At 39.8% G+C, this 25,073-nt stretch overlaps 1 long non-coding RNA gene across 14 annotated transcripts in view; it reads right to left on the reverse strand.

The window, feature by feature from the left end:
- The window catches only part of LOC118084639 (uncharacterized), a 259,755-nt gene that overhangs the window by 74,306 nt on the left and 160,376 nt on the right, over positions 1-25,073 (reverse strand). The window contains exon 1 of one of the 14 annotated variants that reach the window (XR_015949598.1): positions 20,062-21,759. The exons of the other annotated variants lie outside the window; for them this stretch is intronic. This is a non-coding gene — a long non-coding RNA (uncharacterized LOC118084639). Of the gene's footprint in view, positions 1-20,061; positions 21,760-25,073 lie in introns of those variants that run through there. 14 annotated transcript variants of the gene reach the window in all.

Raw genomic sequence — 25,073 nt, forward strand, 5'->3', positions numbered from 1 at the left:
GAGCTTTATCGGTTGGTTTGAGTTATTAAAGTGAAATTATAAAGTGATGAATCTTAAGGTGGTCTCGTGGAATGTGAATGGCCTGAATAATAAATTGAAGAGGAATAAGGTAGAACACATCCTGAAGAAAGGTGCCTGGGATGTGATCTGCCTCCAAGAAACACATGTAGCAAATAGACATAAGAGAGTTTTAGAAAACAAAAGGTTGGGCGAGGTATACACATCGTTGGATGAGAGAAAGAAGAGGGGTGTAGCCACCTATGTTAAGAAAAACATTAAGACAGAAAAGATCCTCCAGGACGGAGAAGGAAGAATGGTGGGTACAAGGCTACACTTACCAGGAGGTAATGTGATAGTAATTAACATCTATGCACCCAATGGAGGTAAATCTGGCTTTTTTAGAAAGTTAAGAGATCAGATGAGTAAGGTAATAGAAGGGGAGGAAATCATCTTAACGGGAGATTTTAATGGGGTCTGGAATGCAGAAATGGATAGAACTAATAAAGAGAGAAAGAGTAGTGGAGAACTACCAAAAGAGTTTAGAGATTTAATAGAGGAATACGAATTAAAAGATGGTTGGAGAATAAGAAACCCTAAGGAAAAGAAGTTCTCTCATTACTCAGATCTCCATAAGTCGGCAGCCAGACTAGATATGGCGTGGCTATCCGCAAATCTGATGTTAAAAGTGACAAATAGCGAAATTTTACCAAAATCAATAAGTGATCATAACCCGGTAATGGTAAATTTGAAAGAGAAAGAAGGCAGGAAAGGTAGGTGGCGAATGGATGAAGGGATATTAAATGATGAGGGGTTCGTCGCAAAGGTGAAAAAGTTATTGATGGAATTCTTTCAAGTGAATATGAGAGAGGGCTCGAACATAACAACAGTCTGGGAGGCGAGTAAAGCTTTCGTGAGAGGCATTTATATTCAACAAAAAAGTAGAATTAATAGAGAGAGGAGGGAAAGAATTAAAAAAATAGAAAAGGAAATAGAAGAGAAGGAGAAGGAATTGGGAAAAAATCCAAAAGATTTAAAAATAGTAAATCAGATCAAAATTTTACAAAATAGTCTGTCAATGGTGATAGGGAATGAAATTGAAAAAAAGATAAAATGGGCAAAACAAAGACAGTTTGAATTAGGAGGGAAAGCCGGACGTTTGTTAGCATGGCAATTGAGGAAAAAGCAGGAAAGTAGCCTAATTACAAGTATCAGGGAGGGGGAGAAAATTTGGACAAAAAGGGAGGATATTCAGAAGTGTTTTCTAAATTATTATAAACACCTATATAAAGAGGAGAATATAAGTGAGGAGAAATTGAATAAGTATTTTAGGAAATTGAATTTGACCAAAATAAAAGATGAAGAGAGAAGAGAATTAAATACCCCAATATTAAAAGAGGAAATATTAGAGGCAATACAAAAATTAAAACAAGGAAAGTCGCCCGGGACAGACGGTTTAGTAAATCAACATTATAAAATTTTTAAAGATGAAATATTAGAAATATATCAAAAATTGGCTAATGAGATTTTGGAAAGGGGAGTTTTTCCCAACTCCTGGCAAGAAGCTTTCATTGTTTTGATCCCAAAGGAAAATAATAAAAAGGAGGAGGTGGGAAATTTTAGACCTATATCCCTTTTAAATTCGGATTACAAAATTTTTGCGCTGATCCTTGCAAATAGATTAAAGAAAGTATTAAATAGGATATTGGGCAAAGATCAGCAAGGATTTCTGCCCAAGCGTAAGATGCACAATAATATGAGAATTCTCCTAGACGCGATCGAGTTCCTCGACTGGCACCCGAGCCAAAAGGTAGCCTTTGTTTTCCTCGACGCTGAGAAAGCGTTTGATAATCTGATTTGGAAATTTATGAAGAAAACAATGGAAGAGATTGGGATTGAGGGAAATTTTCTAAGGGGAATTAATGCGATATATAAAGAGCAATCAGCTAAATTGTTAATAAATGGCGAAGCCACAGAGGAATTCGAGATTAAAAAAGGTACGAGGCAGGGATGTCCATTGTCCCCTCTCCTATTTATTCTATCAATAGAATGTTTAATTAAGGAGATAAAAGAAGACAAAAATATCAAAGGGTTGAGAGTCAGGAAGAGTGAGATCAAACTTAAGGCCTTTGCGGACGACATCTTAATAATAATGGAGGACCCAGCAGATTCGGTAGGTAAATTGAAATTTAATTTAAAAAATTATGGGGAAATAGCAGGATTTAAAGTGAATATGGGGAAAACCAAAATGATTGTTAAAAATTTGAGGGAAAAGGAAGCGAAAGAATTAGAATTGGCTACGGGCTGGGAGGTGGCGAAGAAGGTAAAATATTTGGGAATAATAGTGACAAAGAATAATGTTAATTTGTATGAGAACAATTACAGAAGGCTGTGGAAGGAAACTGAAAAAGATCTAGAGAAATGGGATAATCTACACCTATCCATAATGGGAAGAATTTCAACGATAAAAATGATGATATTGCCAAAAATCTTATTTTTGTTTCAGATGTTGCCAATTATCGGGAAATTAGAGATTTTTAATAATTGGAAGAGAATTTTAAGTAGATTTATTTGGGGTAAAAAGAAACCTAGAATACAGTTTAAATTATTAACGGATAGCAAGGAGAGGGGAGGTTGGGGTGTACCGGATTTAAAATTATATTATGCAGCGGCAAATTTGTGCTGGTTAAAAGAATGGATTGTGTTAGACAATAGGGAAATTTTAGATCTGGAGGGATTTAGAAATTCTCTTGGGTGGCACGCATACCTTCTGCAAGAAAATGAAAAGATATATAAGGAATTTACCGACCACGTAATCAAAAATTCGATATTCAGGATATGGTTGGAATTTAGGAAATTATTAGAACCAAAGACACCGTGGTGGGCATCACCCTTTGAAATAACGGCCCTGGGGGGGGGAGGAAGAAATAAGGAAAAGTGGCTAACGTACCAGGACCTGATAAAGGAGGTAGACAAGCAGTACACATTGACACCATATGAGGAGGTGAAAAATTGCTGTGCAAGCTGGTTACAATATACTCAAATACAAAGCTTATTTAAGAAGCATAGGGAAGTCGGTTTTCAGAAAAATAAATCAAAATTACAAGAATTGTTAATTGAAAATGAGGGGAAACAATTGGCAGCAATATATAAATTTTTGTTGGAGTGGAATCTAAAGGACGAATTAGTTAAAGATGTTATGGTAAAATGGGCACAAGATTTCGGTAGGACTATTGAGTGTATAAAATGGGAGAATTTGTGGCTAGAAAGTATGAGATTTACAGCTTGCACAGCAATTAAGGAAAACACAATGAAGATGGTATATAGGTGGCACCTGACACCAGAGAAATTAAGGAAGATATATAAAGAAGGCTCAAATAAGTGTTGGAAATGCCACGAACAAATTGGAACGTACATGCATTGTTGGTGGCAGTGTAAAAAAATACAAGGGTTCTGGAACATAATCTATGAGAAGTTAAAGAGGATGTTAAAGTGTACATTTGGGAAATCCCCAGAGCTGTTCTTACTGAGTATGGTTCCCAAAGACATACCCAAGGATAGAAGGAATATTTTATTATATGCGGTGGTAGCAGCAAGGACCCTTATAGCACAGAAATGGAAAAGAGAGGAGACACCGACGGTTTGTGAGTGGCAAAACAAAGTAATAGAGTATATGAATTTAGCAAAGATGACAGCGTATATAAGAAATACCCCGAAACAAAAAATCCAAAGCGAGTGGAAATTATTAGATGATTATTTAATAAAAGAGGGATTAAATTCCGAATTGGTGATATGTTTAAATTAAGATCCGTACAAAGAGATAATATATGTTAGGTTAAAGTAAGGGAAAACCATCCGGAATTAGCCGGAAAGGAAAGTGGGAATGTAACAAGTAAGAGGAAGAGTATACTGTAAGATAACAGTGGACAGACAATCGGAAGTACTTCTACATTTTTCTTCTTTCTTTTCTTTTTTTTATTATTTTTTTTTTCTTTTTTTTGCATTTTTATCTTTTGTATTATTATTTTTGCAGGTATTTTTTGTTATTACTTTTTTCGTTTTGTGTTTATGCCTTATAAATTATGTTTATGAATTAGGTGGTGAATGTTTGGAATTTTGATTTAGTATATATATATATACATACATATATATATCCTTGGTTATTATGATTTGATTTGATTATGATTTGATTATTTTATATGTGTGGAAGTATTGGCTCTGTATGCATGATTATAACAAGTTATGATTTATGTAAACTCGTGAAGGAGGGAGCATTGAATCCCCCCTTTTTTTTCTTTTTCCTTTTTCATTTTGTGATTTTTTGTTGGTTTTTTTTTCTCTGTATTTATTTTTTTTTCTTGTTCCTTTAATATGTAATTTTAAAAATTCTGAAATAAAAATTTTTAAACCAAAAAAAAAAAAAAAAAAAGAAAGGGTCTAGTTCTTAGAGGAAAGGTTTATTATTCCTTATCTAGATCTCCATCCTACATACTTCTTTCCCCTTGGCCAGGCACCCCCCAAATTTCGGCCCTCCAGATGTTTTGGACTACAATTCCCATCATCTCTGACCACTGGGCCTCTTAGCTAGGGATCATGGGAGCTGTAGGCCAAAAACTCTGGAGGGCCGCAGTCTGGGAATGCCTGCTCTTGGCGAAGCGGCGAAGCAGTGCACACACTGAATGGAGCACACATACAACCTCAACTACTTGTGCTTGGACACAACAGGCAAGAGGCCCTTGCATTCTGTCCCTCTCCTTGCATCACCCCAACTTCCATTCTTAAATACGCTGAATTCTCCAAAGTCTCAAAAATACAACATGATGTATGCATTCTTCAAAATTTTCTTGGCACAAAATAAAGGCTACCATGCCTGCCTTCAGGGGAGGAAAAGAACACCCTGTGTGATTTTGAACATTAAACAGTTCCTTCAGTTTTGCTCCGCCCAAACATTAAAATACTGTTAAAGCAGCTGCACTCAGCCAAGCCATATTGCAGTCTCAGTCTTCTTTGGCAGGATCAAACTAAGGAAATGATGGTGCCTGAAGTACCTTTATGTTGTCATAAAAGAACCAGCAATATCTTCTGCCACTTGGGAGAACAAGGAGGTCACTTAAACACATCGCCAGCATATTTGGGAGGAGAAGATAGTCTAGTGTTACTTTTTTCTTGCTCCTCTATTTGCCAAGGCTCAATTTAAATTCTGTCAATTTAAAATGACAGAAAAGGATTGTCACATGTTTCCCTTTGCCAGACTTAGTCCCAGTGCTGAACAGGGCATGGATTAAGTGTAACTTTATGCCAACTTAACTTGGTTTGCTTTATGCCAGCATCTTGTGCATAAGATTGCTCCCTATATCTGTGCATAATGATTGCATTCATCATAATTAGTACATATCAAACAATAGGAATAGGCTTGTTAAATGCCTACTCGAACCATGATCTTAAAAATATATGTATAATGAAAAGCATGTATAAATTAGGACTGTTGAGCAAGTAAGAATTTTAGTTGATTAACTACCTGCCTTTCAATCGATTGATTAGATTTAAATAAATGTGCATAATATAAAAAACTTATTATGAACCATTTTGAGGATACCAGGGGCAGAGACAGTTTTCTTTAGTGTGAGACTTATTTCTGCAGACTTTCAGTATGTCATCAGTTTGGGAATTAGAAAGTTGAGTATAACAAAATTCAATAAAATCCCAGATTTAATAAACACAGGGCATATTCCACACAAACCTTCAGTGTCATCCTACACATGAATACTCAGAAGTAAGTCCCATTGAGCTCAATTGGGCTTATTTCCAGGTTAGACAGTATAGGGTTGAAGCCTAAAGCATTTTAATTCCCATTGATTTCCCTCTCCCCTTTTCAGTTGGAGAGATTTCAACAAGCTGGATTGTGTCTGTCTTGAGATTGACTTTAACTAAGCATTGCCAGCTTTACTTGCCTGTGGCGCTTGTTGGAAGGAAATCAACAGAGGTTTCATCTTGAAATTCAAAATATCTGCAACCTTTGGGTGCAAAGAGGAAGCAATTCTATTTCTTATCCTTTCTATCTCCCATTTTTAACCTTCCTTATTACAATGTAGATTTCTAAACTAGATAGTGTACTCTAGCTGAGACTTGAAACAGTGTTGATTAGTGTCAAACAATTATTCATTGGACATAGCTATGTTGTTTCAGTTAATTCAACACTTATCAGAGCCTGCCTGTTTTTGCAGGATTGTTTCATTTTCTACACTTTTCCCCTATAATATGTAAGCATTTGTTATTTCTTTGTGTGTGTTTGTGTTGTGTGTGTTTGGGTGTAACTTATATCTTCATTGTTTTATACTGTTTGATCTGTTTATGGATTTTAAAGCTATATAAGTCTTACATCTCTCACTGCTGAAATGAAATTATTTCCTTTTATTTGAAAGGTAAATCTGGGCACATGGTTCTTCTTCTTTTCAAGTGGTTATGTTCATATTGCTGTCCAGAACATCTCTAGGAAAATACCTCTGCACTGCTAGGGTCTCTTTTGTGTTTTGATCCAATTCTCCATGTTGTTACTGCCATGCTAGTTTTCTGATTTCCTATCTGACCCATACAGCACAAGTCAGGGAAAATATTCTTTTTCATGTATGTTGTTCCCCTTCAAGGTATTACTGTGAGGAACAAAGTAAGATAACTTGATGTAAATCTATGTACCAAATTGTAAGGGATATGTATGCCTAAATATGAAAGCTTTAGTCTTCCCTACCTCGCCAGCTTGCACCAATCAAAAGCTCAAGAGGCTCTCAAAGTACACAGATCTTCCCCATTCAGTGCAATAGCACATATCTTCAGGATAGTGCATTTAGGATTGCATACTTAAAGGTAAAGGTACCCCTGACTGTTAGGTCCAGTCGCGGACGACTCTGGGGTTGTGGCGCTCATCTCGCTCTCTAGGCTGAGGGAGCCAGCATTTGTCCTCAGACAGCTTCCAGGTCATGTGGCCAGCATGACTAAGCCACTTCTGGCGAACCAGAGCACACAGAAATGCCGTTTACCTTCCCGCCAGAGCGGTACCTATTTATCTACTTGCACTTTGACGTGCTTTCGAACTGCTAGGTTGGCAGGAGCAGGGACCAAGCAACGGGAGCTCACCCCGTCGCGGGGATTCGAACCGCCGACCTTCTGATCGGCAAGCCCTAGGCTCTGTGGTTTAAACCACAGCTCCGCCCACGTTCCTAATATTCAAATGGTTACATGTGGCTAAATAAATTTTCAGTCCCCAAATAGGCAGGTGTGACGTATGTTCCAACCTCATTTTAGACAAGAAGAGCCAAATGTCCCATTAAACAAGAACTATCAAAATATATCATCGAAAACTTGAGTGATGCTGCCATCTCTTCATTTTGCACAACAGAATAGCATGGTAATAATGACATGGATGTGTTTGGCGGTGGTCCAGGACTTAACAACTAAAGGAACAATATTGTTTCTTGGTAAATGAGGGTGTTGTTTATTCCTGCACTGATTTTGAAATACAATTCCTATCAGAAAATTTTGGGAGGTAATGCCTTTCAGCTATGGGAAGGTGGAGCAGAGAAACAGTTTGCAGCCAGCTTTGAGAAAAAATTCTACTCTGTGATATTTATCAATCACGGGTTGCCTGGAGACAACAATTGCCCAGTAACATGAAGGGCACAATCACAAAAGTGGCCATCCAAACTGACCCACCCAGCAACAGGGGCTGTCTTGTTAACCCTCCCGCAACACGTGCTCTCCATGATGGAGAACCCGCTTTGCCAAATCATGGAAGGCAGTTGTCTGAAGCAGAGAACCTTTTGTATCCACAGAAGACTTCCCAGGCATTCTAGAACCCTGAGGATTCTAAAATGGGGGCAGGGCTTCTTCTCCAATTCAAAAGAATCTCCACTTCAGACAGCTGCCTTCTGTTAGTTGGAAGGCCACTAAAGCAACACTGGAGGAGGTGCAGACAGCATATATCCCTAATAATAATAATAATAATAATAATAATAATAATAATAATAATAATAATAATTTATTATTTATACCCCGCCCATCTGGCCAGGTTCCCCCAGCCACTCTGGGCGGCTTCCAACAAAACAGAAATTCTAAAATACAGAGATCCATCAAACATTAAAATACAGAAATCCATCAAACATTAAAAGCTTCCCTAAACAGGGCTGCCTTGAGATGCCTTCTAAAGGTCTGGTAATTGTTGTTCTCTTTGACCTCTAGTGGGAGGGCATTCCACAGGGTGGGTGCCACTACTGAGAAGGCCCTCTGCCTGGTTCCCTGTAACTTGGCTTCTCGTAGTGAGGGAACCGCCAGAAGGCCCTCGGAGCTGGACCTCAGTGTCCGGGCAGAACGATGGGGGTGGAGACGCTCCTTCAGGTATACCGGACCGAGGCCGTTTAGGGCTTTAAAGGTCAACACCAACACTTTGAATTGTGCTCGGAAACGTACTGGGAGCCAATGTAGGTCTTTCAGGACCGGTGTTATGTGGTCTCGGCGGCCGCTCCCAGTCACCAGTCTAGCTGCCGCATTCTGGATTAGTTGTAGTTTCCGGGTCACCTTCAAAGGTAGCCCCACGTAGAGCGCATTGCAGTAGTCCAAGCGAGAGATAACTAGAGCATGCACCACTCTGGAGAGACAGTCAGTGGGCAGGTAGGGACTCAGCCTGCGTACCAGATGGAGCTGATAAACAGCTGTCTTGGACACAGAGTTGACCTGTGCCTCCATGGACAGCTGTGAGTCTAAGATGACTCCCAGGCTGCGCACCTGGTCTTTCAGGGGCACAGTTACCCCATTCAGGACCAGGGAGTCCTCCACACCCGCCCGCCTCCTGTCCCCCACAAACAGTACTTCTGTCTTGTCAGGATTCAATCTCAATCTGTTAGCCGCCATCCATCCTCCAACCGCCTCCAAGCACTCACACAGGACCTTCACCGCCTTCACTGGTTCTGATTTGAAAGAGAGGTAGAGCTGGGTATCATCCGCATACTGATGGACACCCAGCCCAAACCCCCTGATGATCTCTCCCAGCGGCTGCATATAGATGTTAAAAAGCATGGGGGAGAGGACAGAACCCTGAGGCACCCCACAAGTGAGAGCCCAGGGGTCTGAACACTCATCCCCCACCACCACTTTCTGAACACGGCCCAGGAGGAAGGAGCGGAACCACTGCATGACAGTGCCCCCAGCTCCCAAACCCTCTAGACGATCCAGAAGGATGTTATGGTCGATGGTGTCAAAAGCCGCTGAGAGATCCAGCAGAACAAGGAAACAGCTCTTACCTTTGTCCCTAGCCCGCCGGAGATCATCGACCAGTGCGACCAAGGCAGTTTCAGTCCCATGATGAGGCCTGAATCCTGACTGGAAGGGATCCAAATGGTCCGCTTCTTCCAGGCGTGCCTGAAGTTGTTCAGCAACCACTCGCTCAATCACCTTGCCCAAGAATGGAAGATTTGAGACTGGGCGATAGTTGGCCATATTGGCCGGATCTAAAGATGGTTTTTTAAGAAGCGGTTTAATAACCGCCTCTTTCAGCGGGTCTGGGAAGGCTCCTTCATGGAGAGAAGCATTTACCAACCCGCGAAGCCCATCGCCCAGCCCTTCCTGGCTAGCTTTTATAAGCCAGGATGGGCAAGGATCAAGGAGACAGGTGGTTGGTTTCACTCGTCGAAGCAGCCTGTCCACATCCTCGGAGGTAACAGATTGAAATTGATCCCACAAAACTTGACTAGACAGGACTCTAGCACTCCCCCGCCCCGGCCCTGCTCCCACGGTGGAGTCTACCTCTTCCCGAATCTGAGCGACTTTATCTGCAAAAAACTTTGCAAAATCATTGCAGGAGATCATGTGGCCCGTACTGGGCCCGGATGGAGCAGGTGGTTCCGCTAAATTGCAAACCACCTGGAAGAGTCTCCTGCTGCTGTTTTCTGCAGATGCGATGGAGACGGTGAAGAAGGTCCTCTTCGCTGTCGCCATTGCCACTTGGTAGGCTCGAAGTTGAGCTCTAGCCCGTGTCCGGTCTGATTCAAAATGAGTTTTCCGCCACCGGCGCTCTAGCCGTCTCAACGACTGTTTCATCGCCCTCAGCGCCGGGGAAAACCACGGGGCTGTCCGGGCTCCATGCAATCTGAGAGGGCGCTTCGGAGCCAGACAGTCAATAGCGCTGGTTAACTCCGCATTCCAGCGGGCCACCAGGGAATCGGCTGAAAGGCCATCGACATGGGATAAAACATCCCCTACCACTCTCTGGAAGCCAATTGGATCCATTAAGTAGCGGGGGCGGACCATCCGAATCGGTCCCACCTCCCTGCAGAGGGGAAGGGTTGCGGAGAAGTCCAGTTGCACCAGTTGCACTAATGCCTTCCCTCATGTCATGTATTTATTTTTCTAATTTGAGATGCCTGAAGAGGACTTCCATCGCCCTCCTATCTGTCGTCTTGGTATTATTTTTTACTACATATTTTATTTTCGTGTGTGTGTGTTTGTTTTTGCATTTCCACAAAAGCACAAAATATGAAAATTACAGTGTAAATATTTATTTCAACTCATAGTGGAGAAATATTTACATTGCAAAGGAGTCATCATTTCCACACTCTCTTTGAACATCTATGCAAAAGTTATTGCATAAGAGATTAATTACACACATGTCTGACTGTTTAGTCATTATTGTTCAACATGTCATAAACAGCAGCACACGCTGAGTAGTGAATGAACACATCGTTTTTCTCTATAGGAATTGTGTGGCGATACCTGAGTCCTCCCCGAGAGAAAAAAAGACACCAAACACATTGCATAAGGTTAATGGGCATAAAAGGCCACAACTTTATTGATTACAGATGTAGAGAGGTATTGGCATAGGCATTGGATCTAACCGACTATATCCGACTCCAGCCCGCTCTGCTGGCAGTCTGTGAAGGGTTAACCACCATTGGATGAGTCCTGCGATGCACATCAACTAGGAACTCATCCTGGGGCCACCATTTGGGGCGTGCCCTCTGGCCCTCACCTACCACAGTTTCGGACTTGGCAACGCCCCGGACTCCTTAAGGGAGTACCCTTCCACATTTTGGGGGAGGTGATGGCAGCAACCTCCCCCCCCCCCGCACCTGTACCTTCTCGAGATAATCCAATGCCTACCGCCAAACCCAATGTTGTAACGATTTGCTACGCGGTAGGCGAAAACCACCAGGCCTGAGCCAATTTGCCAAGTGGGGAAATTCCTACCAGGTCCCTTAACGAGCCCCCCCCCCCCCCGGGACATCGAGATTGGATGAGCCAGGGGCGTGTCACGGCGGGAAGTCAACCAATGGGCTGGGGGGAATGCTAACCATTCCCCCCCACGTGAAGGCCTCGTGCGCCCACAACATCTCCTCCCCCTAAGGAGGGAAGAGATTTTAGGCAATGGATTGGCTGTTTTTCGGAAAGACCTAAACATTTCTACATTTGTTGTGTTACATTTCATATCCCTGTGAACTGTGATCGAAATCAAGGGAGGAATTCAATGTCACACTCTTCTGACCATGTCATCAACGTGTGCATTTATGCCAATGAGGACAAAAACTGCTTACTGCCACCTTCAGGAGGAGCAGAGGTTAGACTCTACCTTGGCTTTTACAGGGCTCATCGTGAAACCAGTTCCTCCCCTCCATGCTGTGTCATGATGTCATCTCGAATTGTGCTTTCCCCAACCCTCATGAGCAGCGAGTCATACACACATTTCTCCCTCTCTCTCCCAGACCACACATACGTGTATTCACTCTTCCCTCTCTCTAACACACAGACTACACATGCATCTCTCCCTCTGGTTTCTCACAAAAATAAGAGAAGAATTTTGTCTGCACGTTTTGCATCATATCTCAGGTTCTAAAATGCTAGAAACCGACTATTTCAAAAATGAAAGCTGAGAATCGGGGGTTTTGTTTGATCCTAGAAGCATCAAAGAAAGCCTCTGAGGGAGTCATGGTTCTCATAGGTGCCAGGCTGATGCCCCCTTCCCTAATACATGTTCATTATGAGTTTTTTTGACTGTGCGTGATAAAAACAACAACAGATAACCTGGATTCCACTATCTAAAAAAATACTTTCTGCTTACCTCTTGCTTATAAATTGAGCTTTTTAACCAGTCTGAATTTTCTGGTGGCAGCTTTGAGACTAGATTTCATAGAGGTGATTTAGCAATTGGACACAATCTTCTGTTGAATGTAAATTCCAATGATTTCAGTTGAGCTTATTTCCAAGCATTTTCTAGCATTGACAGATAAAGCACTAATGTGCTTTGTGCAACACCTCATCGTACTGAAAAGCTAATCTAGCACACAAGAACAGCAGAAGTCTGTCATGACCACCAAATTCAACCACTATGAGCTGTCCAGCGAGGTTAACTACCATACTTTCCAAACGATTTTGCCAATGAATTCCAGCTTCCAACTCAGCATGTATGAAAAGCTATTTTGGCTACTTTGTCAGTGCTTAATAAAACATCTGTGGTAGTCAGATGGGAGTGTAGCCCTCAGGATGCCGAAACAATGTCCCAGCGAAGATGATGGGTGGCAGCACAATAGACGGAGTGAACTGCAGAAGGAATAGAAGCCCTGGCATGAGGGCAGCAGTTGGTCATGTCTTTGTGGCAGCTGGTCCATTAGTCCTCCAGTCAGTGGTGGACACTGCAGCTTTCTCCAAAACAAAGGCCTGCTTGAAATTGAAAATGAAAGCAGGTGTAGAAAAGGAAATCTATGTGACTTAGAGAGGTGCATATAAGGGGAAAAAAAGAGATAGGCCAAGGAATAAGTCTTTTCTGAACTTTTCACAGACCCAGAAGAAGCACAGAAGAACAGCTTCATTCTTTCTAGTATGGGCAACCAGATGAGATAACTAGGAAATACTTTTAGAATCCCTCTAAAAAGGACACAAGATTCACACATGCACACCACCTATCATTGTGATAGTGCTCCTATACCTTAATTTGGGATTTTGCTGTCACAATTCTAGCCCATGATCATGCTGATGAGAAACAAGAGTTACTCAGGGAATGAGGAGCAAAGCTTGATACCTTAATAGAAAAAGCTCAAGTCAATTACTTCTAGTAGGCATGCTACATAATATTCTGCTGCCTATCACTATTGTATATTACCAGACAGTCCAAATCTCTCCAGTCAGTACAACTGGCTAAGGTGGTTTACAATATCACTGGCTTTCATGGACTACATAAGGGTGCTTGCTCATGGTGTTACTGTATGAATAAGCTGTCATTTCCGAAAATCTTTCTCAGCTCTTAAGACTCTTATGTGTGGACAAAATGTGACATGGACCACTTGAGAAAAAGACTCCAACGTCCACAGAGAATTTAAATCAACACTACACGTCTTATTTTTTTCCTTGTTAGTGTTATTTAATGACAAATACAACATAGCTTAGTTTGAATTGGCAAAAGTTACCTCAGAAATGTAGTCGTGTGCCAGCATATCTGGAGACCACTTTTGACTGCACTTTCCATAACAGAGAAAAGACTGAGGGTGTTTCCTTAATAACTGCAGAATCCAATAATTTGTGAAAAATGAAAATACTTTTAAAGCTCCTTTTTCTATACTGTTGGTGTTGCCTAGCTATTTATTGAGAATAATCCATGAAGCAGCAATGTGGATTGCTAGGAAGAAGTTACTGTATCCCATGTAAAATAAAAAAAATTCCTTCAGTAGCACCTTAAAGACCAACTAAGTTTATATTTTGGTATGAGCTTTCGTGTGCATGCACACTTCTTCAGATACACTAGAAACAGAAGTGTCAGACCCTATATATATACAGAGGGTGGTGGGGGTGGGTGGGAATGGGAGATGGGCCCATCAGCCCATGGGAATGGGAGATGGGCCCATCAGCCCATCTCCCATTCCCACCCACCCCCACCACCCTCTGTATATACCCTTGTTTCTCATATTTTAAGACATACCCATAAAATAAGCCATAGCAGGATTTTTAAGCATTTAAGGAATATAAGCCATACCCCGAAAATAAGACATAGTGATAGGCGCAGCAGCAATGCCGGCCGCGGCAGGAGGAGGAGGAAAAAAATAAGACATCCCTTGAAAATAAGCCATAGTGTGTTTTTTTGAGGAAAAAATAAATATAAGACATGTCTTATAATATGAGAAACACGGTATATAGGGTCTGACACTTCTGTTTCTAGTGTATCTGAAGAAGTGTGCATGCACACGAAAGCTCATACCAAAATATAAACTTAGTTGGTCTTTAAGGTGCTACTGAAGGAATTTTTTTATTTTGCTTCGACTCAGACCAACACGGCTACCTACCTGTAACTGTATCCCATGTGTTTTGGATGGTCCACATGTATATTTTCTTTCCTTCCTTCTTTCCTTTGTTTTATATTTATATCTATTCTGCCTCCCAGAGCAGCAGCTCCTGAGGCAGTTTACAAACAAAACAATATAAAACAAAGTACTAAACTAAAAACAACAGAGGTTTGAATGACCAGCACAACAGTTGTAATGCTAGCATTTGTTCAGTTCTTCCCATGCAGAATTGCTGGCAAAATTCTCAATTTTATTATGTTCCATATGGAAAAAATGAGATAAACAAAAAATAAGTGGTCTTAGATAAAGCATTGGATGACAGCTAATATTAGTTGTACTCCAAATCAATCTATTAAAACAAATGGATTTAGGTCCATTAATTTAAATAGGGTTGCTCTAAATATGATAGACTGATTACAGTATTTCAATAAATAGTTATGAGATTCTTATTTTTAAAATGTTAACATTGATAAGCTAGTACTTGACCATATACATCAGTGGGTTCAGTATCCCCAGAGATACAAAACTGAACCATTCTGAACTAAAACAAAATAAAAAAATTCCTTCCAGTAGCACCTTAGAGACCAACTAAGTTTGTCATTGGTATGAGCTTTCATGTGCATGCACACTTCTTCAGAGGGTCTGGAGACTTCTGTTTCAGTGTATCTGAAGAAGTGTGCATGCACACGAAAGCTCATACCAATGACAAACTTAGTCTCTAAGGTCCTACTGGAAGGAATTTTTTTATTTTGTTTTGACTACGCCAGACCATCATGGCTACCTACCTGTAACATTCTGAATTAGATATCTGATCTATTCATAGTTTCTGTGCAACAAGTACAATTTTTAATGTGTGATGCTGCTGCTTGGGATGTAACTTTTCACATTACATTAAATAAATGTTCGTTTCTCAGCAGAATTCAGCTAGTTATCATGTTTAAAGTAAGCAAAGAAGGAAATCAGACATACAGGCTGATTCTAAACATGTTTCCTCAGATGTATGTCCCACTGAGTTCAATTAGACTTGTCTCTGAGGCAAGTGTGCTTAGGATTGCAGCCAAAGTCATGATCATATTTCAGCATATCCGTATCACTAAAATGATAACACATTACCATGGCCAGCATGCAATAAAAACAGGGCTTTATTTTATCACAGCATTTGCTCTCTCTTCTCTTCTTCCAACTCAAAGGACAAAATCCTTACATGTTTCTTTTATCTAACTCTTGTTACCTCAGAATCTGAGGTAACAGCGTACATTAATCTTGCATGGCAGAGATCACGGAAACTATGTCCAAGTTAAATAATTATGTTCCATTCAATGTAGCAATGTATTTATCTGTTTACTGGAGTTCAGATCATATTCAATCAAGTGCTTTGTTTATTTTTTAAAAAATCTCAACTAAAAAAATTATCATCCCAGTACTGTGAAGAAGTTGACAGAGTTGTAAACTTTTGCCAGTCTGCAGAACTCCAAGCGTTCTAAATATTTTCATTACACAGTTTTTTTTAAGGGATTTGCAATATGTAAAATCTCTGAAAAATGTAGCCAGAAAATTTGTTGTCTGTGCTATCAAATGTCTCAAAACTATGTTAAAATTATGAGAGATACACTATTTTGAAGAGAAGAAGAAACAGACTGCTGTTTTATGACTAAAAACCTACCATCACAATCTATGGAAAAACATTCCACTGGCATTTTTATTTTGGATTGTTTTATTTGATGTTTAAATGTGCACTGTAAACCACTTTGATAGTTTTTTATTAAAAATATAAAGTAGTGTAGAAATGATGATGGTGATGGTGGTGATAGTTTCCATATTTTGAATTAGAATATCTGAGGATGTTCATTAGTAGGCTATAATTCAACTTCAGTATACAGTACTCAGCCAAGAAGGCCATTCAGTAAACCTTGGGCTAGTCACTCTCTGTTCACCTAACCTGCCTCACAGGGTTGTTAGGAGGATAAAATTAGGAGGGGAAGAAACATGTACGCCACCTTGGAGGAAAGATTGGCAATAAATAAATAAAATAAATAAATCTAGAGGTGCATTGAATAAGCCAGTAAGGGTGCAGAATTAAAACATCTCACAGTTCAATATTATGCATGTCTACTTAGAGGTAAGCACCATAAAATTGAGTAGATTTTAGTATTAGGAAAGTATGAACAGGGCGGGCTGTAGCCTTATAGTGCTTCTTTGCAGGGGCATTTCAAAAGGATTGTCTGATTCGATTTTTTTAATTTTAAATTATTAGTAAAAATTAACCAATGCTGAAATTCTATTTTGAGTTACATGCATGTGTATATAAAGGTGCTTGAGCACAATTAGGGGCTGGAAGCTGAAGCTGTTACCTCTGAAATGCTTTCACTGAAACCAATGCTATACTGATTTTAAAACTATGACCATGTTGAAGGTGGACTTATTTCCAGTTTGGGCAAAAGCTACAAAGTAAACAATATTGTTTTATAATCCAAGCTTGACATTATTAAAACTCCCTGTGATATGATGTTTTGCTTCGCATTAACTGAATCAGTATTTCTCAAAGATGCTCACTAATTTGATGAGCTATACAACTACCTGAAAATCTGTCTCCTTCTTATATTTTTGACCCTTGCATGCAGAAGGGGAGTCTTTACTTATCTTTCAGCCAAACAGTACAGTGGTACCTCTACTTACGAATGGAGCTCCGTCCGCCATCTTGGATGTGGTTTAGATAGGATTTTTTCTACTTACGAATTTTTAGATAGGGTTGCTTCGACTTATGAATTTTTTTCTCCCAATGCATTCCTATGGGATTCGACTTACAATTTTTTTCGACTTACAAATGTGCGTTCGGAACGAATTAAATTTGTAAGTAGAGGTACCACTGTACATCTGCCTCAGGTTTTACTGCATGCAAATTTTCAGTTCAGAACCTGAAGTCTATGATTGACCCTAATAGATCTCTCACTGAATGACATTTTTAAAAGCTGAACTTTATATAAATACCATACACATAAAGAAAAATAATTTTCATTAAACGCTCATTTTCATAAACATTTATAAATTCCTACTATTTTATTTTATACCCTCCATTGGTTGTTTAGGGTACAGGTTTCTGGAAGAAGAAAAAAGTTCAACAGTAACCCCCCACCCCTCCTGCCATTTAGCAACTTTTAAAAATTCCCCAGTGAGATATCCTAAAGCTTATATATTTTATGCGCTTTATTAACACCATGAATCCATTACTTCAACATATTTTAATACTAGGTGTTTTCATCGCTGTAAAATCCATGTACTACACTTTAAATATTGCACTTAGGAAACAGTTTACAGTATCATAATTTGGACCACAGCTATATAATACCGAACTACGACAACTACCTCGTGGTGAACTGACAGGAATTTGCAGACCCTCGAGGTTTTATAAAACTTCTCAAGCTGTTCCAGGTGCTTAGTTTTCAATCACTATATTGCTTTATTAGAAACACATGAGCACGCACACTAACAAATACATGTGTACAACGCAGTCATATACAGTACACCATCAACACTGATTATAAAAGTTGTGTGTCGAGGTCCCCAAGCCACACTCAAATAAAACACAATTCACACAGAATTTTTGTTTAAGTTTTTTGGCATAATTTTTTGGCCACAACTTTATTGATTACAGAACGTGAGTGGTTGCTTACCGTAGGCATTGGTTTACGACTATCTGTTCCAACCTAGAGGTAGGAACACAACTGACATCCACAAGCCTGCGAAAGTCAATAAGGGAAAACATTTCTGGGGAGAGAATAGAGCTGGGTGCCAGGCCCTCACCTCTCCCCAAATGCTCCCAGGGGCTCTTGCGTGGCCCTAGCGCCTTGACAGGGGTTCAGACAAGAGCATGGCGAGCCCCTGGATTCCTTTAATGGAATACCCTTGCAGCAGCAGCATTGGAGGGGCAGGCCCAGCCAACCATACCCCCTCCACCAACCAAATTTAACCAATGCCTAACCGCAACCTTACAAGTTGTGAGGATTTGCTACACAGTAGGCAAAAAAACCAAATGGCACCGGCCAATCAGCCAAATGGAAAACTTCCTACCATGCCCCTGTCCCAAAGCAGACGACCCCATGACAGGCATAGCAAGGTCAATGTGAACAGCCCTAAATATAGGGAGGGTGGGCGTGTGATCCGATGCATGCAGTGAAAAGAGGCAGCTCGACGCTGCATGCAGGGAATAAATAGCCCCTTAGCCGTCAATCATAAACTGCAACATCAAATTCTCCCCAATGACCAAGAGGTGCCCAATAAGATTCGTGGCCATCCAAACTCACCCGTCCAGCAACAGAGGGATGTCTTGTTTTCCACCACCACCACAAGTGCTCTCCATGAAGGAGAACACGCTTAAGCAAAACAAATGTCTCAACTTTTCAATTCTTTACAAATACTTAAGCTGAATTTCACAAACCACTTATTGTAGACTAGCACAACAGGAATTAATCTAAAGTAATGTGAATATGACAATCCTACAGTATTTCCTATTTCCTATTAATTAAACAATGCATGGATTTAGCAAAGAGCCTGCTAGTTCCAAAATTAGAGGCACAGTCAAAAATTCCCAAAGCTCTCCCTCCCCAAGATACAAAGACTTCTAAACTTACTTTTCTTCAAAAATATATTATATTTATATTTTTCAAAAAGCTTTTTCTTAAACATCATCTTAAACATTGAAGAGAAACTTCTTAAAAAGTTACTTACTCTTCATATACCTTTAATGAATTGAAGAGTTTAAAGAATTCCTCTGCTCTTTATCCTGACGTGTTTTAAAGCATAGGTTATCACTGTAAACTAAAATGAGACAGTTCAGCTTGTATTGATTTTCTGGTGAGCATATAAGCATACGACTGAACTCAGTGAAACCCTATTCTGAATGGCGAGCAAGCCGAAAGAAACGTTAAAATGATAATTCCAACATCTTTGCATACTAGGAAAAAAGAAACCAGACTGAAAAGGAATGTTTCACGTCCACTGTATAAAGTCATTTTGACATGCCTACACAACTGGTTATGGCAGCTTTCAGAGTGATTCCTCGTCACAAAAAAAGAAAGAAAAATGCTCCAGGTTCCTTTAGAGAAAGCTCTCCATTGGGAAGTTGATTTTGGCCATGTGCCAAAATTATGTGCAAAAGGGGCCCTCATTACCAATTCATGGCAGCCTTCAGCGCTAACAAAAAATGTGACCCAACAGGCTAAAGCAACAACAAAAATTAAAATCTAGGAGACAAAGACAACTTACTTAATATTCCCCCCAGAGCTACATTAAACTTTTTAGTAATTCAAACCCTATTAGTCCAAAGCTATTCGGAACAGCTTTTAAATTATCGTGGAGATATTCTGGAAAAGTTGAAAAACACTCTTTGTAACTGTTCCCAAACTGTAGGACTTCTTGAAAGTATTTTTATGGGATAGCTGAACTTTCTCTTTCCACATCCATAGCTATGAAATCGTGTTAAAGCATTCTTTTAATAAAAGAAAAAAGAAAAAGAAAAAATCGTGTTCTTAAAAGGTACAGCTTTGCACACAGAGATTTTATAAACTTGGAAACTAAACAGAGTAGCGCAGCATTTTGCCAGCTTTTCAGACAGAACAAAACAGTTACGATGCAAGAATCTCTCTTACTTAGAAAAAAAACGTACATGCAAGCAAGGCAGTTTTAAGCAATTGCAATTAACTGAGAACTCGCTGCACTGTTTCTCATAAAAGCAGATTTGATAATTCAGCCTTACCTAGATGTCGTCTGGCTTTTCTGTGGATCAAAAAGTTTCCTGCCTAAGCACACAGATATTCTTTCACAACCCATGAAGGCCCCTTTTATTAATCCAGCACGGTAACAAACTTCTTTCTGCACCACACGTTGAGAGCAGGATGCATCAGCTTTCAAGACAGAACACATTCTTAATACACAAATGTTGGCAGATTGCATAATGCTGGATTTATCTTAAAGAGGGAAAGTCCTTTAAAAAAAAAAAAAGCACCAGAAACAAAAAGAGTAAAGAGGGTGCGGTTAGATGTTAGGCTATCCCTGAGAAAAGGGCCTAGGCTGCTGCACAGGCACCTAAATGCTAGCAGAAGCTTACTGGGAAGGGAGCCAATGGAATGACTTTGTTTGACCCAGCTGCCAATCTCTCCTGAAGCAGTGCGCCAGACTAAACACTGACACTATTTTAACTCAAATCAGGCTACAGCAGCTGTTTGCTTTCCAGCTTTGAGCTATGCACCATGGCTGTGATGACTCTGCACGGCACTCTATCATGTTAAAATATGTTTCTTGTTTGGTTTTGTCATATAGCAGTCATTATGTTTAACCACTTCCTCTCCCCCAGTCAATAAAATAGATGAGCTTGTGTGATTGTTGAAACTTCCAGTGAAGAAGGGTGGCCAATGAACACTGGCGATCTTTAGGACAATAAGGCAAGTTGCAGAGCCTGGCGTACCAGGGATGCAACACAAATGAATTCTGATGTTGAGTGGTGTGCATTCTGAAGTCCACCTCAAAACAAAACATATGTGTTATGACATGGTTGAACTTCAATAGTAACTTATCTCATCTCCAATTGAACCTAAATCTTAACCACTCCTGAGGTTCACTGGTAATTTATTAAGGGTTCCTAGAAGAAAAGCCCAATAACTGCAAACAGGTTTGGAAGATATCTGCTTGACTGGTGGCCCAGCTATGCTATTTGGACAAGGATGACCCAACTTTTGTTGCCTATCCTCTGGTAACCTCTAGGGTAGATTACTGGTCAGAAGCTGTAGAAGGTACAGAAGTCAACAGCCAGGGTGCTCACTGGGGCAAGACAGTCTGAGCACATAAAACCACCCCTAGCCTGACTACACTGGCTAATAATTTGTTTCCAGCTCAATTCAAAGTGATTGTTTTGACCTATGAAGCCTTATAGGTCCTCAAGGACCACCTCTCAGAATATGAGCCAATTTCAGACCCTGAAATTGTTATTCTGAGGCCCAAGCAAAAACTTTCATTTTCACCCAAGGCTTTGGTCCTTAGTATGGAAGGTTTTTAAATCTTTGTGGCATCTTCTGGTGGAGCAGGATCTACAGTACTAGACCTATCTTATATTTTTATAGATGTATTTGTTCTTTTAGGATTTTATTGGCTGTGTTTATTGTAATTGGTTTCAGTATTTCTATTGTGTTTATAAGTTACTTTGAGTCATTTTATGAGTAATGTGACTAATAAATAAAATGATACTGATACTTTTGTTGATTACTGCCAAACCGCATAAATTAGAAAGCCAGTGGTATTTCTTTAGTTTTACGCTTGCTAAACTTTTGCTGTGGACTACTTGATCAGGTCAAACAGCCTGCTGGGGAACACAGAACCAAACCCGAAAACAGTCCATGGTGAGTATCAGAGGTGAATGCTGCAATCCGGAATGAGTACGAATCAGTTTCCAGAAATAACAGTCCAGGTGGTCAGAGGAAGACAGTATAAGGCAGGCAAGAAAACAACAAAGATCAGACCAATAGCTCCTCTGCCTGATAACTGCTGCACTGTCACAGAGAAAAAGGTACCTGGGCCATCTGCCAGAATCCCAGTGCTTTGCACATCTCTCTCTTTGGACAATATATTCTCTCTGTACTGTACATGAGACTGGCCTTTGAAAATAGTTTGGAAGCTTCAATTAGAGCAGTTGATTAACTGTTGACAGGTTTGAGACGGACACATCATGTAATACCAAATCTGTTACACCTACATTGGCTGTCTGTACACTTTTATTTTTTTATTTTGTTTTAGAAAAATAGGTTCAAAACCATGAAGTTGTTACGGTAAGTGCCACACTTTTTAACAACAGCAAAAGAGGTGCCGGTACCTTGAGTACCCCCTTGAAAAAAACCTGCACTGCTTCCAAGCCCAATTCAGAGTGCTGGTTTTGCTATAAATCTTTATATCTCAGGCCGCCAATATCTTCTGGAACACCTTGCCCCGCCCCGCCCCACCCTGCTATGACCTTAATAACACAAGAAACTGCAATTTCATGTTATGTCCAAACTCTAAACTGTGGTCAGTGGTCTGGGTTTGCATGCATTGTGAAACAGTAGTTAGTTAAAAATAAAAACGAAAGCTTCCAAGATTTTGGTAGCTGAAGGCTCATTCACATAAAGAAATGTAGTGCTCCAGATTACTTTTCCGCAAAGCACTTGATGCTTTTTGACACTGGCCATTGCGCATATACATGAGGATAGTAGACAATAAAGGTAATGTGGTTCAGAAATAGTTTGAAAGTAAATTCACATTACATCGTTTGTTGAGACAACTGCAGTTCTCACCTCACAGCTTGCTTATATGAAGCTATCATCACCAACAAGATATAATATTGCCAAAACTTTCTTTTCATAGTGTCAATATTTCACAATTTAAGAACTAATGTTATTATACATACTTTTAAAAAAAACCTGAAAGAAAGACGGCACACTCCTAAGCATGTTTATTCAGAGATAAGGCCCACTGAGTTTGATGGAAATTACTCACTGGTAAAGGATGTTTAGGATTGCAGCCTAACAGGCATTTCAATATTTGCTTTACATAATGGGGCTTGTGAAACTAAAATCAAGAATTTAAAACTAAATGCTTTCCTTGCAAAGTTTAAATAACCCATCAGTCTTCTAACATATGTCCCTTTGACTTGTGCTATGTTGAATTTTAAAATAGTTTTAGTCTTTAAAGTAAAAGAGAGAGAAGAAATTTCCACCATCAAAATTGAAAGAAATCCCCAAGTTTCATTTTTCTCCCTAGAATCATATTTTGAACTTGATAAAACCTACTGGTATTTGGTTGTTGTTGTTATTATTATTAATTGCACTTATTACTCACTTTTTCCAAAGCTTCTCAAATGACTGAACAAGATAAAATACAAATAAAGAAAATCAATTAAAAGCCAATACATTTTAGAACAATGCTTTATAAATCCTTGCAGATTAGTAAAGTGCATAGCATTTTTTAAAATTAAGATTTGTGCAGTTCAATTTTTCTTGCCTCCCACCCCCACAAAGATTTCATAGATCATAGGTTTGTAGGGTTGGAAGGGACCCCCAGTGTCATGTGTCCAACCCCCTCCAATGCAGGAATCTCAACTAAAGCATCCATGACAAAGGGCCATCCAATGAAGGAGGGTTCACCACCTATTGTGGGACTGTTCTACTGTTGAACAGCTCTTACCATCAGAAAGTTCTTCCTGATATTAAGTTGGAATCTCCTTTCTTGTAACTTGAAGTCATTGGTTCAGGTCCTACCTTCCGGAGCAGGAGTAAACAAGTTTGCTCCCTCCTCCATGTGACGGCTTGGAAAACTTGTTTGCATTAGCCATCCCCCCCCCCCCAAATGTCCAAAAAATGTAAAATTTTGTTACAAGACATAAACCCCCCCATAAATTTCATTCTTTGTCGAGAAAGAACATGTCTTTGCAATAATTCCCACCATCAAAAACTTTTGCTTCCATCATGCCCACACGCTGAAAATTTAGGTTTTCTAAACCTAGTCTTTACACCAAAAAACCTATATATATATATATATATATATATATATATATATATGGCATTTTTAAAACCTTTTGAGTGCTGGTGTGTTTTTCCCTGAAATCCTCATCATGTTATTGAGCTCTGTGTAAAATTTCAAAGAGATCTGATTTTTTGTTATGGAGGGGGTGGGGAATGTACACAAGGCCGAGGATCTCAAGAGGGACAGAAATGCAGATTTTGCAAAACTTTGAAGTGCTATAAAATTAAAACCGTTTGAGATAGAGGGGAAAAATCAAGGGAGTTTATTTCAGCCATAAGGGAAGGGTGTACAGCAAGTTTCATATTTTGTATAGTGCAGGCATAGGCAAACTCAGCCCTCCAGGTGTTTTGGGACTACATCTCCCATCATCCCTGACCACTGGTCCCGTTAGCTAGGGATGATGGGAGTTGCAGTCCCAAAACATTTGGAGGGCTGAGTTTGTGTATGCCTGGTATAGTGTATGTGTGGGGTTTTGTGTCAGCTGAGCAGTCCATGATGTCCTTTCAGTAAGATGTGATGCTGATCTAATAAAATGTATCACCCACTGAATCCTCATTACTGCCTCTGCATCTGCCTTTAGTCTTTACGACCAAAGGGGAAGGGAAGCCAATAAAATGATTCAAATATAGATTAGCCACAGTCAAGCAGTAGACAAACCAAAAAATTTTGGCGGCTAGAAGGACAGGAAGTATAATTTCAATATCTCCCCTTTTGTATGTCTCCTCTTCCTCCTTTTGAACCTGCAACACAACATGAAACGAGACATACCTGAGCACCCCACTTTTATATGCCTAGGGAATGTGGAGCACTGAAAGGAAGGAAAGGGGTGGAGGTGGAGGTGACCTTTATGCACATCAAATCTGATGCCATGATAAATATATGTGACAAGGATTGTGTTGCATTGACCACAGATTCTTTATATGGGGTACCTCAAGGACAATTTTGAAGGGTTGGCTACAAAATTACAGTAGGAACTAGGAACTTGGAAATCCAGTTCAATCATCTTTCAAAATTATAGAAAACAGTCTCAATATTCATGAGTGAGAACTTAGAGCATGCTTTACTAATGTGCAAACAGACTTGCCAAATGCCTCCCAGAAATTTAAATATGGTCTGCAGTAAATCTGGAAGTACAATTATTATATAAGCAAATTCAATACCCTAAATGGTTTTTTTAAAAAATAAAAACAACAACAACAGATTTTTAAAGCATGTAGTTAT

Source organism: Zootoca vivipara, chromosome 4 (assembly GCF_965207765.1).
Source record: "Zootoca vivipara chromosome 4, rZooViv2.hap1.1, whole genome shotgun sequence".
NCBI classification, from domain to species: Eukaryota; Metazoa; Chordata; class Lepidosauria; order Squamata; family Lacertidae; genus Zootoca; species Zootoca vivipara.